General features: G+C 60.0%; 1 protein-coding gene across 1 annotated transcript in view; it reads left to right on the top strand.

Annotated features, from left to right (window-relative positions):
- The first annotated feature begins 1,578 nt into the window (after positions 1–1,578).
- The window catches only part of Fam222a (family with sequence similarity 222 member A), a 47,805-nt gene continuing 35,415 nt past the window's right edge, over positions 1,579–13,968 (top strand). The window contains exon 1 of the mRNA XM_077105220.1: positions 1,579–2,078. The gene's annotated coding sequence lies outside the window, so the exon portion shown is untranslated. The remainder of the gene's footprint in view (positions 2,079–13,968) is intronic.

The raw sequence follows: 13,968 nt of genomic DNA, 5'->3' as shown, positions 1-13,968 counted from the left end.
GCACACATCCGTAGCCCAGGCACCCGAGGGGCTGAGGCAGAATGGATGGCTTGAGCCCCGTAGGCAGCTTGAGAGCAGCCTGGGCACCAAAGCAAAACTCCCTCTCAAAAAATGCAAAGAAAGAAAAGAGCAAAGAGTTCAAAAAGAAAAGAATCCAGGATGCATAGCTTATAAAGAGCTGAGCTAAAGAGCTCAGCTCACTGCATATTGTGTATGCAATTAATGCTCCACAGACCTCAGCTCTGAGGCCAAAAACCAACGCTGCCCAAATTGTGCCCTGATAAAAAAACACTTAAGGACACTTCGCATCTTAGGATCTCAGTTTCTTCTGTAAGTTGGGAGTATGATCACAATGCCTACCATATCAGTTTTCTCATCTGTAAAATGGGCGTGGTAATACCTATCTCAGACGATTGTGAGGAATAAGTATGTACCGTGCTATGTAAGTGTGGTAGCTACTGTTACTGACTGGTATTAGTGTCAGTGCTGGGGACTGAACGCAGGACCTTGCCCACCTATGCGGTACCATCGAGCTACCCTCCTGACATGTTTTGTGATTATTTTTAACACATTCCTCATAGGGTTGTTCCCAAGGTTAAATTAAACAATGCAGATAATGTACTTAGCATAGAGTCTTGCCTCAAATATGAGCTCTATAAATGGTAATTAGTTTTTCCATGCCAGGTTCCTTGACAAAGGGACTACAAGTACCAGCATGCCCTGAGCCCCTAGTCGGGTCCCCTCCACCCGGTGTTAGCGCGCTGCACGCCGGGAGTTGCAGTCCTCGAGAGGCAGGTCCCGCCTTGTCCCAGCTTGGGGGAGGAGGTTGGAGAGCCGCCCTGCCGGCCTTTGAATTTTGCCGCGAAAAGCGCGCGTGGCGCCCCTCGGCCCCGCCCCCTGGAGGACGCTGCGCCGCGTCACCGTGGTAACCGCCTCTTGGCCCCCGCTGATTGGGCTGGGATGCGGGGGGCGGGTCGGGGGCGAGACGCTGCGGCGGCCGCCGGCGCTCGCGCCTGTCAGTCGGGCCAGAGCGGAGCAGCGGGCAGCAGTGCCGGGCCGGCACCTCCGCCGAGAGGCTGCGCGCGCCGGCCGGGGGAGGCGGAGAGCCGGGCCCGCCGCCTGCGGGGCGCGGCGCGCGGCACCCGGCCCTGAAGCAAGGCGAGACGCCCGCGCGCACCAGGCGGCGCGAGGCTGCGGCCCCGGGAGCCCCCGCGCGGCGCCCCGGGCCATGGGCGCGTGAGAACCCGGCGCGCGCCGCCCCTGCTGCAGTTCGCGAGCTCGCACGCTCGGTGCAGAGTCCCCCGGGCCGTCTCCGCTTCCGCCCTGCGCCACCTGGACTTGCTATTCCTTGGCGCCGAGGCCCCTGAGGCTGCATCCGAGCCTCCGACACCCGCTGCCGCCCGCCACCGCTGCTCGCCGGCTTCCCCTCCCCCCACACCCGGGGCCGGGAGCCGGAGGAGGAGGGGCCCGTGCATTCTCGCCGCTGCTCTTTGCAACCTGCGGGGGCCGGTGCATGCCTGGCGAGGAACCGGGGCCGCTGCAGGTGCGTGCAATCCCGGGAGGAGACGACCCCACCCCCACCCCCCAGCGAACCCGGGGGCTGCGAGCGGCGGGCGGGCTGGCGAGCGAGAGGAAGCAACAAAGACAGGCTGCAGCTGGGGCTGGCGAGAGGGGCCGCGGCCGCCCGGCTCCCTGCGCGGACGAAGAGGGCGCCCTGGGAGCGGCGCGGGGCGAGCTGCAGAGGTGAGCGGGGCCCCGAGGGGAGGCGCAGCGCCTCCCGCCGGACGCGGCGAGCACAGACTCCGGCGAGGATGCGCAGCCTGAGCGCCCTTGCGGCCCGGGTCCCGGGCGAAAGCGACCCTCGCTGAGCAGAGAACCTCCCAGCCCCGACTTCGGACGGCGCGCTCCGGAGTCTGGATAGCTCTCACCGACAGCGTCCCTTCCCACCCGGAGAGAAGCATCGGTCCCCGAGCGGGGCTTCCTCGGGCAGCCTCTGCCACCTCTGCATGGCTGCAACCTGTCGAGTGGAGCATAGAGGCCGCTGAGATCGGGTGCCCTACGACCCCCTGGCTGATCGGGTGAGTTGCGAGGGGCGGGATTCCGGGCTAGAGCTGGGGGCACCTCTTGATATCAGGGCAGCCCGACTAGACCTAAAGGGGACCTATATTGTTGGGGGTGCTGCGCCCCTAGCCTGTCCCTTTCCCTTCCACCCACAACTTGTTTGAACTGGTCAGCTGACTTGAGTGGAGGCTGGGGTCCCCTGGTGTCCCCCGGGACTAAGGTAGTGCAGATGGCAGAGAGGAAAGGTCACTCCACCCATAAAGCTAACAGACAAAGGTAGTGGCTCCAATGTCTGAAAATTCCCTGGGAACTCCCGCGTCTTGGAGGAAATGAGGGGGCACCCAGGTTGGGACAGCATTGAGGGTCTCCACAGCATCGTCTGAGATCTTAAAAGGGAGGATCAGAAGGAAGGTATGAGGTCCTGGCCACGGTGGCTACACAGAAGATTTTGCCCTCTGTGGACGGACAGTAGGGTTCCCCCCATTCTGACAAGTGTTCCAATAAATAACTTGCAGAGAGACCTGGTGTTCAGTGGCCCTGGGAGGAGACGTCACTGCCCAGCCTCTGATGTCACTGGAGTGGTAATGGCAATGAGACTTGCCTTGACCCAAGGCTGGAGGAAGCAGGGCCAGATGCCTTTGGGTAGTGGAGAGGTAAAGGCTGACTCCCCCACCCTAGCAGTCTTCTGACCTAAATCCCCAGCCACCACATGAGGTGGGGGAGGGAGACCGTGCCAGCTGTCCCTGCTGATGCTCCTCCCTCCAAGGACAGGTATTTAGAACTTTGCCCATGTAGAGTGGCAGTGCCTGGGGGTTTGGGACTCCCAGATAGAGTGACTTCTGCTTTCAAACAAGGTGCTGAAGAGGACACCTCCCTGAACCCCACCATATACCTAGCCAGCAGGCTAAAGCTCCCGGGGTCCCTAGAGAGATGCGGGCCCTCAGCCTTCCAGCAGGCCACTTCCGCTCAGGAAAATGTGAATGCCTGCTCCCAGCCGGGGAAGGTGCAGAGGAGCCGCTGCCTGCCATGCTCCAAGTCCAGGGGATCCCCTGCTGTCCAACCCCAAGGGAAAGGGCTTGGCCCAGCCTGCCCCACGCTCCCTTTGGTGTTTAAGATGATTTCGACCAGCCTAGTGTGATTGATGCTCATTACGTGAACAGAGGACAGGTCAGTGTTAAGGTCTGCATCTGTCTCGGCCAGGGCCAGTTTAGATGAGCAGAGGGCACCCACCCTGTTTTCCCCTCCCACTGACACTGGCCCTGTGTTTGCAAAGCCCCGGAGAACCCCCAGCCAGCTTCCTGCTGGGGGCTCTGAGATTCTACCATGTCCCTTCCAGCAGTTACTGCCAGCGTCAGCTGTGGGTGCAACTGCTGTGACCACATTTCTAGGAAAAGGTTTGAAAACCGTGTCATTGCTTCAGCAGTGTGGGGCGGGGTGAGAGCCGAGAAGGGTATGTGGGGGGCCATTCTTAGAAGCGAGGCCCCTGTCTCCGTGCAGTGAGCATTTCCCCTGCTCTCCTACCAGATTAACAGATCTAATAAATAGACCTGTCGGAACTGCTTTTGGGGGCTTGGCAGGGAGATGGTATTTCCAGCTGAAATGGTGTCGTTAAACACACAAGCTTCAGAGGACAGAGGAGCAATAGCAGATTGGGGGAGATGTGGGCAGAAGGGCTGTTTGCACTGCCTCTCGACGCTTCCCAGTTTAGAAACAAACTCAGAGTGTGCGCCAGAGATCCACAAACAGGCAGGGGGAGGCCCTCCGTCGAGTGTTTACACTTCCTCAGCCAAGGCGGAGGGAAGGGCTGTCAGAATTGGGCAATTCCTTCTGTTCCCTTCCCTTGGCTCCCTGGGCTTGGCAGTCGGTGCCAGACGAGGAACGGGGTGGGGAGTACCGGCTTCTCCCGCGTCTCCCTGTGCGCCAGGCATTTTACTCCAGGATCTCCGTGAAGTGGCTTATGAGCTGTGGCCCATTTGATAGCTGAGGAAACTAAGGCTCAAATCAAGAAAGGGATGGTCTACAGGTGCTCATCCAGGTAGCTGCAGAGGTTTGGCCCTGAATTGCCCTGGCTCCAGATCTCCAGGACCTCCCCGCCCTCTTGCATGGGTCCAGGGAAGCTTCCCCTGCTTGCTGGAAAGGAGTCCGTGCAAGAATTAGGAGCTCTTGGTAATGGAGGGAGGCTGGCTCCACCAGGATGCCTTGTCCACACCAAAACCCAGGTTTCAATCCTGGTTCCCCCTGACCTGCAGGCCAGTGTTGGGCAGAATGGCAGCTTCTGTCCTGGCCTTGTAGGCGGCCTGCCCCCTAACCCTGGAGCCCTCTCCAGCCCTGGAGAGAGGAACGAGTGGCCCAGAGCCTCCCTGCCAGGGAGAGCTGGGAGAGCCCACCTAGGCCACTTTGTCATCTGCCTTTCTGGGTTCGTTTGGAGGGGGTGGTGAGGCCACCCTCAGCCATCCCAGGGACCCTGTTGGTGGGTGGAGCCGGTGGGGAGGCAGGGATGCAGACAGCAGGGACCCCAGACCTGAGTGGGAGGGGCCCCGTGGAGCGGGTGCCATATGAGTCTCCAAAAGGACCCCTAGGGCTGCTCCAGTCAGTGAGAGGGGCTGGGAGCAGCGGAGATGCCTGTGGGCCCTGAGCCTGCTGAGCTCAGTGGGGACGGGGTGGCCAGGAGGGGTGTCCTGGAGCTCGGGTCACAGGGGAGGTTTAAGCAGGGAAGGCTCCCTCCACAGGGACTGTCACCCTGGACACCTTTTGGGCCAGAAAGGGAGCTCTCCTCAGTCCTCTGGGCAGTCTCCTCTCAAGGTTGGCTTCCCATGCCGTCCCCAGTAATCCTTCTCACTTGGCTAATTCCGCATAAGCGCCTCCACGTTCCTCTGAGCCTCCAGGTTGCTCTGCACCAGGACCTGAACTGGGCCAGGCCCGTTTGCTTACACCCCTTGTAGAGAAACCTGAGGCTCCCTGGTGAGCAGTGGCTCCCAGGAACCCTGCCCCGCACTTGCTGACTGTGTGACCTTGGGTGAGGAGCAGCTGCTAACAGCACCCATTGCTGAGGGTTATGATGAGGATTCAACTGAGGGCTTAGTACAGGCTGCAGCATGCAGTAAGCGCTCCATAAATGCACAGCCTCATGGCTCCTCTTAGCTTTATCCTCAGAACAGGGCCTTGAATGACTGTTCCCAGTGAAAGGTGGTAGGCTTCAGCCCAAGGCAGGCACCTACCTTCCCTCTGGCCTGCTCTGCACCAGGGCACCTCCAGTCACCCGGGGGCCCCCACGTGGTGCGCACACGTGGCGCCCATCTGAGTTCTGGCGGGCCCCTCCCCAGGCTCCTCGGCCTCCCTTCCCTCCTGGCCCGAGGCGAGCCAGCAGCTCATATTCATGAACCGTAATTCAATCAGGCGGCGACTCCTCTGGGCCCGGGCGGGGGTGAGAACGAGGAGGCGCGCACAAAAGGGCCGCTTTATTACCTCCCGCGGGCCCGGGAATTGCGGCTCTCCCCCGGCAGCGGCCGGAGCCGCCTTTATTGTGTTAACCCATTTGCGTGTCAAGAGCTATTGTGCGCTTTCCCCGCCTGTGCGGGCGCCGGGGAGGAGGGCTGCGCGGCGCTGCCGGCCGGTCACCTCCGCGGGCGCCGCCCGCCGCCCTGATTGGTTGCTAAGTGATTTGCATCCAAGGTAATCACTTTTATCTCAGAAGGATGTCGACTATAATTATAAGCTACTGACATCTTTTGAAATCTGCCTAATGACTATTTTAGTCTGCCCGGGCTGGGGGTGGGGAGGCGGGTTCTGAGGGGGAGGGGGATGCTGAGGGGGGGATGGATTCCTTCCACCTGGACCATTGATTCCCCAGTTGCCAGAGACATCTGAGGCCCTGGAACAAAAGGCCAGGAGGCTGAAGGGGAGCTGGCATTCCTGTGGGCGGAGTTAGTGCCATTTTAGAGATGGGGAAGTGGAGGCCTTGGGAAGGAGCCACCTGCCAAGAAGACCCAGCCTACCTCGTGGGCTGCTCTCCTAGTTGGGGAACAGACGGGAACAGTGTGATGGTGCCTGGGTAGAGGGCAGTGGTCGGGTACCTCCCGGGGTGTGGGTATCCCCGTTTTACTAGGGAGGAAATGGGCACAGGGTAGGCATGTCACTGCCCAAGGTCACACAGCCAGCAGAATGAGGTCAGGGTGGAAGGGGTGGCATGGGCAGCCCCGGGGTCCAGCTACCCTGCCTCTTTCCTGCTTCCTGTTGTCCAGCCCGGCCATGGTACCCAGGTGCTGGCCATGGTCAGGTGGCAAAGCTCTGAGGGCCCACATCCTCCCTGCAGCCAGCTGGGCCCCTGGGCAGAACGGGCGTGGGGCTGGGAGGAGGGGAGGCTGCGGCTGGGTTCTGAGGACTGAGTGGATTTGCCCCCGTGGATGGATGAGGAAAGGCAGGGGGAGCTTGTCAAAGGGCAGAGGTCAAAAGGGTGACAAGCCAGGAGGTACTGGGTCCTTGAGTGCCAAGCTCAGGAGCGGATGTGGTCCAGAGGAGGAGGAGGACACCTCTCAGAGGCCAGGCCATTAAGTTGTGCTGGGGGAAGGGCTGCCCTATGCCTGGGTGCTGGGTGCTGTCGAGTCAGCAGGGGGCTTGGAACGCTCTCAGACCTGGGCTCCCACCCTGTCGATGCCTGTGTGTCCTCAGACAAGTTACCTCACCTCTCTGGTCCCTGGTTTCCTCGCTTGTTGAAGAGGGTGATTGCAGTCGCCTTATGGGTTTCCAGATGGGAAGACCTTGTGTGTCTAGTTCCTTTGAGCTCTGGGGACACAGAGGGACAGAGAGGAAGGGAGGGGCTCAGCAAGCTGGGTGACATGGGCTCAGACACAGGCCCTGGCCATCCCCCTGGCCCCACAGCAAGTCACTGTTCCAGCTGCAGCAGCTGTTTGGGGCCCTGGGAGCCCCTGCTATTGTGCAGAGAGCACAGGGGACAAAGGCCTGGGAGGTCAGGGGCCAGGCCATAGCTGGCTGTGAACAGGCTCCCCTGGACAGGGACTTAATGACACAGAACGTAATGACCCAGAATCCACGGGGAGAAGGGCCTCCCTTGGAGGAAGAGTGGCGGGGGAGGTCAGCCACCAGCTGTCTGCCCCGGGATTCACTGCCAGGGCAGGGACACCTGCCTCCAAAGTCCAGGCCTGAACTGGGCACTGGAGGAGGCTGAGATGGTGGTCCCCCCCAGGCCTGAATTTGGGGCCCCATCTCTGTGTGACCTCAGTCCCCCAGTTTGTCAGATGGGCCCAGGGTCCACCTGGGAGGGCTGTGAGGCGTGGCAGTGCAGAGAGGAAGTGGGCAGGAGCCAGGAATGGCTATTTCTGCTCTTTATGCGTGCATTCATTCAGAGGTTTGCTGCTCCGTGCCCGGCTCCCTGCCAGGTGCTGGGGACACAGAGATGAACCAGAGCCCCAGTTACTTTGAAAGGTGGCATGCACCGAGGGCGAGGCTACAGACAGAGTGGAGGGGGCAGATCCACCACAGAGGAGTCCACCGTGTGCGGCCAGGAGCAGGGACCCAGCAGGGATGTGGTCCCTGCCCTTGGGGACCCCGGACTCTCAAAGTAGGCTAGAAATTGGGAGGTGGAAGCCTACTACTACCTGGGTGACCATGCAGGCTCCCCGACGGGGGAGGCACTTGGAATGGCTGGCTTTGGGACTCCCTTTAAACACTTGCCTATTATGAGAATCACGGGACACTGTTGACATGTACTGTGGGCCACCGAGCTCCCTGCCCTGGCGTTTTGTTCTCATTTAATCCTCTAGCACTCTGCGGTGGGTGTGTTTATTCCTATTGTGTAAAGGAAGAAACGGAGGCTCAGCAAGATGAAGTTACCACCCAGATCCTGGGCCACATGACAAGGTCAACACACTCCCCTTCATTGTCCCCAGGACTTTGGCCTCTCTTCCTCCTCTGAGGGCACTGAACATTTTTTGTGGGGAGAGGCAGGTAACCAGGGATTGAACTCAGGGGCACTCAGCCACTGAGCCCCTCCCCAGCCCTATGTTGTATTTTATTTAGAGACAGGGTCTCCCTGAGTGGCTTAGGGCCTCACTGTAGCTGAAGCTGGCTTTGAACTCGCCATCCTCCTGCCTCAGCCTCCTGAGCTGCTGGAATGACAGGGGTGTGGCACTGCACCTAGTTTAGGGCACTGAACTTGAGAGGTGCTATTCTGGGAGGGTCCTTGAGCAGGCACTGAGGGAGACCTGTTTTGGGTCAGCTGTCTCCTTTGTGAGCTGCATGCCTTAGAATAAGTCACCCCCACCTGACCCCAGCCTCAGCCATGTCCTTCCGGAGACATCAGCTGATGGCAAGTCCAGGCAGGCGTGACCTCCCTGATACTGCTGTGCCCTTGACAGACATTGCCAATCAATTGCTGCCCTCTTCCCTCGCTGAGTTCCTCCCCTGACCTTGGGTTCTCTCCAGGGCTCTGGGCAGGCAGCACCAATCAATCAGCAAGGCCTATGAGCTGAAACTCTCGCCTGCCTGGCCTTGATGAGCTCCCGGGTCCCTCTGCCACCTTCATGTGGTTTGGAGGACCAGAGTAATCATAGCAAGGGAATCTGGGGAGGTCTCTAAGGATACGAGTGGTTCTTCAGCCACGAAAACCATTGAAGTATGAGAGTCAATTACCATTCTCCAGTTCTGACTCAGGTCTGTCCACGTGCAGATTTCTGGAGTTTATTTGCAGTTAGCATTCATTGAGCTGCTCCTGAGAGAGAGGTCCTTGATGGGCGCCCTCTGACTCCCCGTCTACAGAGCCTCTCGGCATCTCTAGCCCACGGAGAGATGAGGAAACCAAGGCTCAGCATGGTTAAGCAGAATAGGTTTGTGAACCCGCGGAGCGGCTGAACTGGCCTTCAAACTTGTCTCAGAGTCCCCAGCCTGGGGGTGGCAAGCCTGGACAAGGTGTCGGTCCTTGTGACGCCCTGAGGGCTGGTGGGCTTCTAGCAGACAGAGCTGGGCAGGGTGGCCTGGGTGGAGGTAAGAGCCCAAGAGGCAGAGCAGCAAGTGTTTCTGTCGAGGACCATCGTGTGGCCTGACGTGGCCAGGATGTGGCGAGAGGGGACTTTGGAAAGATCCACAGCTGTCCTTGGCATTTGGACTTTGCCCACTCACCATAAGGTGCCACAGCTGCTGTTTGAACAGAGGAGCCATGCGGTCCCTTCTGAGAATCTCTGAACCCAGGGTGGGGGGCGTGGGGCTACCTGCCTCTGACCTACTGGGATGTTAGCCTGGAACGCAGTAGGTAGGTGCCCCAAAAGTGTCTGTTCAAAAAGAATGAATGCTCCCCTGACTAAGATGCTCCTGACCTGCCTCCCCAGGGGCTCAGCTGCCAGGAGGGAGAGAGACCAGGGTTCCTTTCTCCAGGGACAGTGGAGCAGCAGGCCTGGTGGTGAGGGACACGCCGGTACCCTGGCAGGAGCTCCCCTCTCAGCACTCTGCTGCTCCCCGAGACCCTTCCAGACCTTCCTGTGGGCTGGCCACGCCTCACTGGCCACGCCTGGCGGGCAGCGTGGGCCCAGTGCTTAGGGGGATGAAAGATGAAGGTTCGTGACCATTTTTTAACTCAATAAAGGGAGAGACAAGCGGCAGGCTGCAGGCTGGAGATATAATTAGTTCGCAGCAGTGGCGCTTTCTTGATTTAGCTTCTGCGAGAACAAGACAAGGATGTTATACCCAATTAGCAGTAACATCCAGTCGGAGCCTCAATAGGTGAGATAACAAGCTATTTTTATGACTTTTCTTTCCCAGCTTGGAGGGGGCGGGGGAAGGGGGCATGAGGGCCTTATTTCTTTTCATCGGGGAACAATTATGAGCGATCTCAGGATTTCCCAAATCCAAATGATGCATTTGTTAACCCAAACAAGCAAGCCTCCCAGGGCAGCAGCGGCTGGGGTGGCCAGCGGGCATTTTGAGCCCAGGGGGTGCGGCCCCTCGTCCACTTTCTGGGAGCCCCGGGAGAAGGCTGCCATAGTTTGACTGGGGAGATTCAGCTACTCGGAGATTCTTAGTGCCTGCCTTGATGGCCCTACCTGCCTTCAAAGGGACGCAGGAGGCAGGATGGATTTTTCTAGGGGTGAGGGAGGAGCCAGTTCTGGCCCTTGGCGCCCTTCCTGGTACTGCCCTCAATCGCTTCTGCCAACTGGGCCAGAGGTTCTGGCTCTTCCACCCAGAACCTGCCAGGGCACTCTGCCTGGTGAGCCCCTATCATGGCGTGCGCTGCCTACCCACCCTCCTGCCTGTCCTGGGTCCCAGATCTGTCCCCTGGCAGGTCCCGAGTGTGATTAGCTGCACTCTCTCCACGCTCATTACCCCACAGCCGGGCACCCCGCGCCGGCCAAGTCCCCGCTGGGCAGGGAAGCCCTGCCAAGCCCCACCTCACTGCCTGGCTGTACCCGACTTGGGGCGAAGGCCAAGGGATGCCCAGAGAGGGGAGCTGGCCCGGCTGCTACCACACCCCCCCCCCCCCCGTGCCAGGACCCCATCCCCGCCCCCCCAGCAGGTTGGTCCTGAGGAATCTTGCGTCGGCCGCCTTGTCCCGTGCCGCCTCTGTCACTGCGGAGCTCATGGTTCAGATAACTGACAAATCCAGCCATGCAAAGTGGGAGTTTAATTGCAAACAGTTTTTATGGATCATGGGCCCATCTGTGCCACCATATGCAAGAGGGAAAAGTGCCCCCCTCCCCCCCCATCTCACTCTCAGACTAACTCCAAAAAAATATGGCAGCCTTTTCTGAGGGCTTCCAGAAGGCAGGATATTTTTTTTTTTTTTCTGGCTGGAGCCAAGCACAGAGCAAGTGCCTTCCCAGAAGTGAGACCTTCTCTGGGCCTGGGCCTGGCCGGCCTCAGCCTTTCCCAGGCACCTGGCTGATGCTCTTCCCGCGGCCTCAGCCTGGGGAGCAGCACTGGGTGGAGATGTATGAATGACCGGGGTTGGAGGAGGGGCACGTCTTGGCAGACCTCCCTCTGAGGCTGTAGCCTGGGTTCAACCCCCCGCAGTGCCGCGTGCCAGCCAGGTGACTTCAGACTGTCTCTCTCTCTGCCTCAGTTCCTCTCTCCGTCCGTCAGGGGTGAGAGCCGATGGAGTGCTGCCCTTGGGGTGCCTTTGTAGCTGTCCTCTCCCCCCCGCCATGAGGCTGGGGGCCTTGTGAGTGGGGGTCCTTGCTTTGTTCCCTGGGACATCCCAGGCCCCTGATGAGGACCCGCCATGGCTGTGGGAACACCTGAGGGAGTGAATGAGCGAGGGAGGGGACACGGGCCCTTGGCTGGCCAGCGATTCAGGGATCCTACTGCCTTTCTCTCTGGAGTCTGCGGGGTCGTGAACTCCATTCCCCCCGGGAGGAAAGCCAAAGCTCCGGGACAGTAAGGGACTCTCTCAAGGTCATGCAGCTGAGGAGAAGCCAGAGCTGGGACTGGAAGCCTGGTCTAAGTGACTTCTGGCTGCCCAGGTCCTGCCCTGCACATTACAGGTGAGGAGGGTCAGGCTCAAAGTTGGGGAGGGACTCGGCCCAGGTCACACAACAAGGAAACGGCAGTCAGGATTCGTGGGGGTCCTTCCTGTCCCTGTCGTACAGATGAGGAAACGAAGACCCTGTCACCACGGAGCCAGGCCAGACTTGCTCCGCCTCTCTCCTTTCCCTGCCCCCTCCCCTGGGCCTGGGCCTGGGCCTGGGGGCTTCACCATGAGCCTTATAAACTGGCAGCTTGGGAGTGCGGCAGCCAGGCCCTGGGCAGGAGTCCCTGTTCCCCACTTGGGCACTTGGTACAGCCCACCCACAGCAGGTGGCAGGCAGAGTGGGGCAGGGGCTGCATCCCCCGGCCCGGAGGAGCACAGGCCTATTCCCCGCCCGGTGGTGATCACCAGTTCCTGTTGTAATCATTAAAACTATTAGAAGGAAACGTTCGCTTGAAGCAAGTGTCAGGCTCCGAGTTGTGCTTTGTAAACGCTCACAATTAATGCCAATCAGGCCCGGAAAAAAGCCGGCCCGGAACCCTGTCTGTTTCGTCTCATTTGTCAGCTGGTGCGCGCCATGTTGCACATTTTCATACAATTGCTATAAACATAAAAGGGAAACTCCACAGTGTTCCCGGGCGCCCGGATGGTGCGCGCAGGCTTAATGACTTGGTGTTCCGCTGTGCACTTGGCCGCCCCGAGCAGGTGGCAGGGAGGGAGGGGGACTTTGTGTGGCAGGATGGGGACTCCTGGAGTCAGCCAGGGAGGTGAGCTGGGGGGGACCTGGGCCTCTTACCACACACTCTGCAGGCTGTGTGGCCCCCAGAGCCTAGGACATCTGGAAAGAGTCGGTAAGCTCTTCACATAGAATAGCGGGTCCACCAGGCCTGGCCGTGAGTCCCCTAGGATGTCCCCTAGGATGATCGCTCAGGGTTTGTTGCTGCCCCGTCACATCAGGCACCTACCAACAGGGCTTTGGTTTTCCCCTGTGCACTGGGGGGGCAGCCCAGGGGTCAGGATTTCAAGCCAGCGGGGGCCTGGGAGCATCACCGGATTGTCTTACATGGTTGCTGCCTAAACTCTTTGAGGGCAAACCGTCCCTCTGAGCTACAGGGAGCGCGAGTCCATAACCACCGTACCACCCTGCCTCATCCTCCCAGAGTAGCCGTGGGTTTAGGAGGAGATGAAAGAGCTACAAGTCCCAGCACACAGTAGGTGTTTAATAAACAGTAGCCCCTGTCGTCCCACTGCCTGGAGATGGCCTGAGGCAGAAGAGACCTCAGAGCCTCAGGGTCAGCACCAACAGACGTGGACCTTGCCCGGGTGGAGGGTGGGGATAGAGGGATCTAGAAAGGGGTACTGTCTCCCTTCCCAGGAGGCTGGGCCCACAGCCTTCTGGGGTGGGACTGAGGAAGGAGATGCTGAGGACATGGCTGGTCAGTCCCCAGGGCTTCCTGCCCACCATCCCTTTCCAAATTTCACACCAAGCCCCTCATCATCTCTCTGAACCCCCTGTCGGTCCAGAAGGTTGGCCACGTTGCTGTCACAGTCCCCACTGTACAGATGAGGAAACCGAGGTCCAAACCAAGTCACAGGTACACAGCTACCAGGTGGAGCTGGGGGCAGAGCCGCACCTAGGCTTGGCACCCCGGAGTCTTTCCTGCCTCGCTAACCTGGGCGTGAGGCCTCGCCACACATCTGTGGTCTCCCTTCTGAGCTTTCGGCTCTCTGTGGACAGGGTCCTCTGAGGCCAGCCTGGCCCGGCAAGGACACACTGGCCTTTGTGTAGGCTCCGGCCAGGCTGGGCAGCCAGCAGAGTAGGAGAGGGTGGTGTGGCCTGCTGGCTGGGACAAATGCACACAGCAGGAATAGAGGCCCCTTTGTGTGGCTCTTCGTGGGGGAGGGGGTGCTGCCAGCTGCCACCCCGTGTGACCGGGGAAGCCCGAGCCCTCTGTAAGGTCGCCCCCCAGCCCCAGGGGACCATCCAGGAAGCCTGTCCTCTCTGCCACTTCCTGCTCTTGTGTGTGGTCCTCTTGTTTGGCGGGCTGGCTGTGAGAGGAGCTTCAGGCGGCCACTCACCTGCTCTGCTGTGGGCCCACTGTGTGCCGGCAGGGACCAGGCACTCCGCAGGCCCTGATAGTGAGGTGCAGTAGTCGCTCCTACGGACTAAGACACCGAGGTCTTGTGCAGAGCGTGGCTCACAGTAGGCCTTCAACAAAGTCCCAGCAAAGATGTGGGCAGCCCCGGCCCCCACCTAGGGGGAGAAACAGGCCAGTGACCAGGACGCGTGTCCAGAGGGGGTCTGACACTTTCACAGTCTCTTGGGGCTCCTAGGGCCCGGTTGCAGATGAGGAGGGACCCTCAGAGAGCCAGGGACCCGCTGGGCTTCCGCAGCTCCTGAGCCCGAGAGCCCAAGGCCAAGGCCAAGGCCAAGG

Source organism: Callospermophilus lateralis, chromosome 1, assembly GCF_048772815.1.
Source record: "Callospermophilus lateralis isolate mCalLat2 chromosome 1, mCalLat2.hap1, whole genome shotgun sequence".
In the NCBI taxonomy this organism is placed as follows: Eukaryota; Metazoa; Chordata; class Mammalia; order Rodentia; family Sciuridae; genus Callospermophilus; species Callospermophilus lateralis.
The sequence above is the reverse complement of the archived record's forward strand: the minus strand, read 5'-3'. Positions and strand labels throughout refer to the sequence as shown.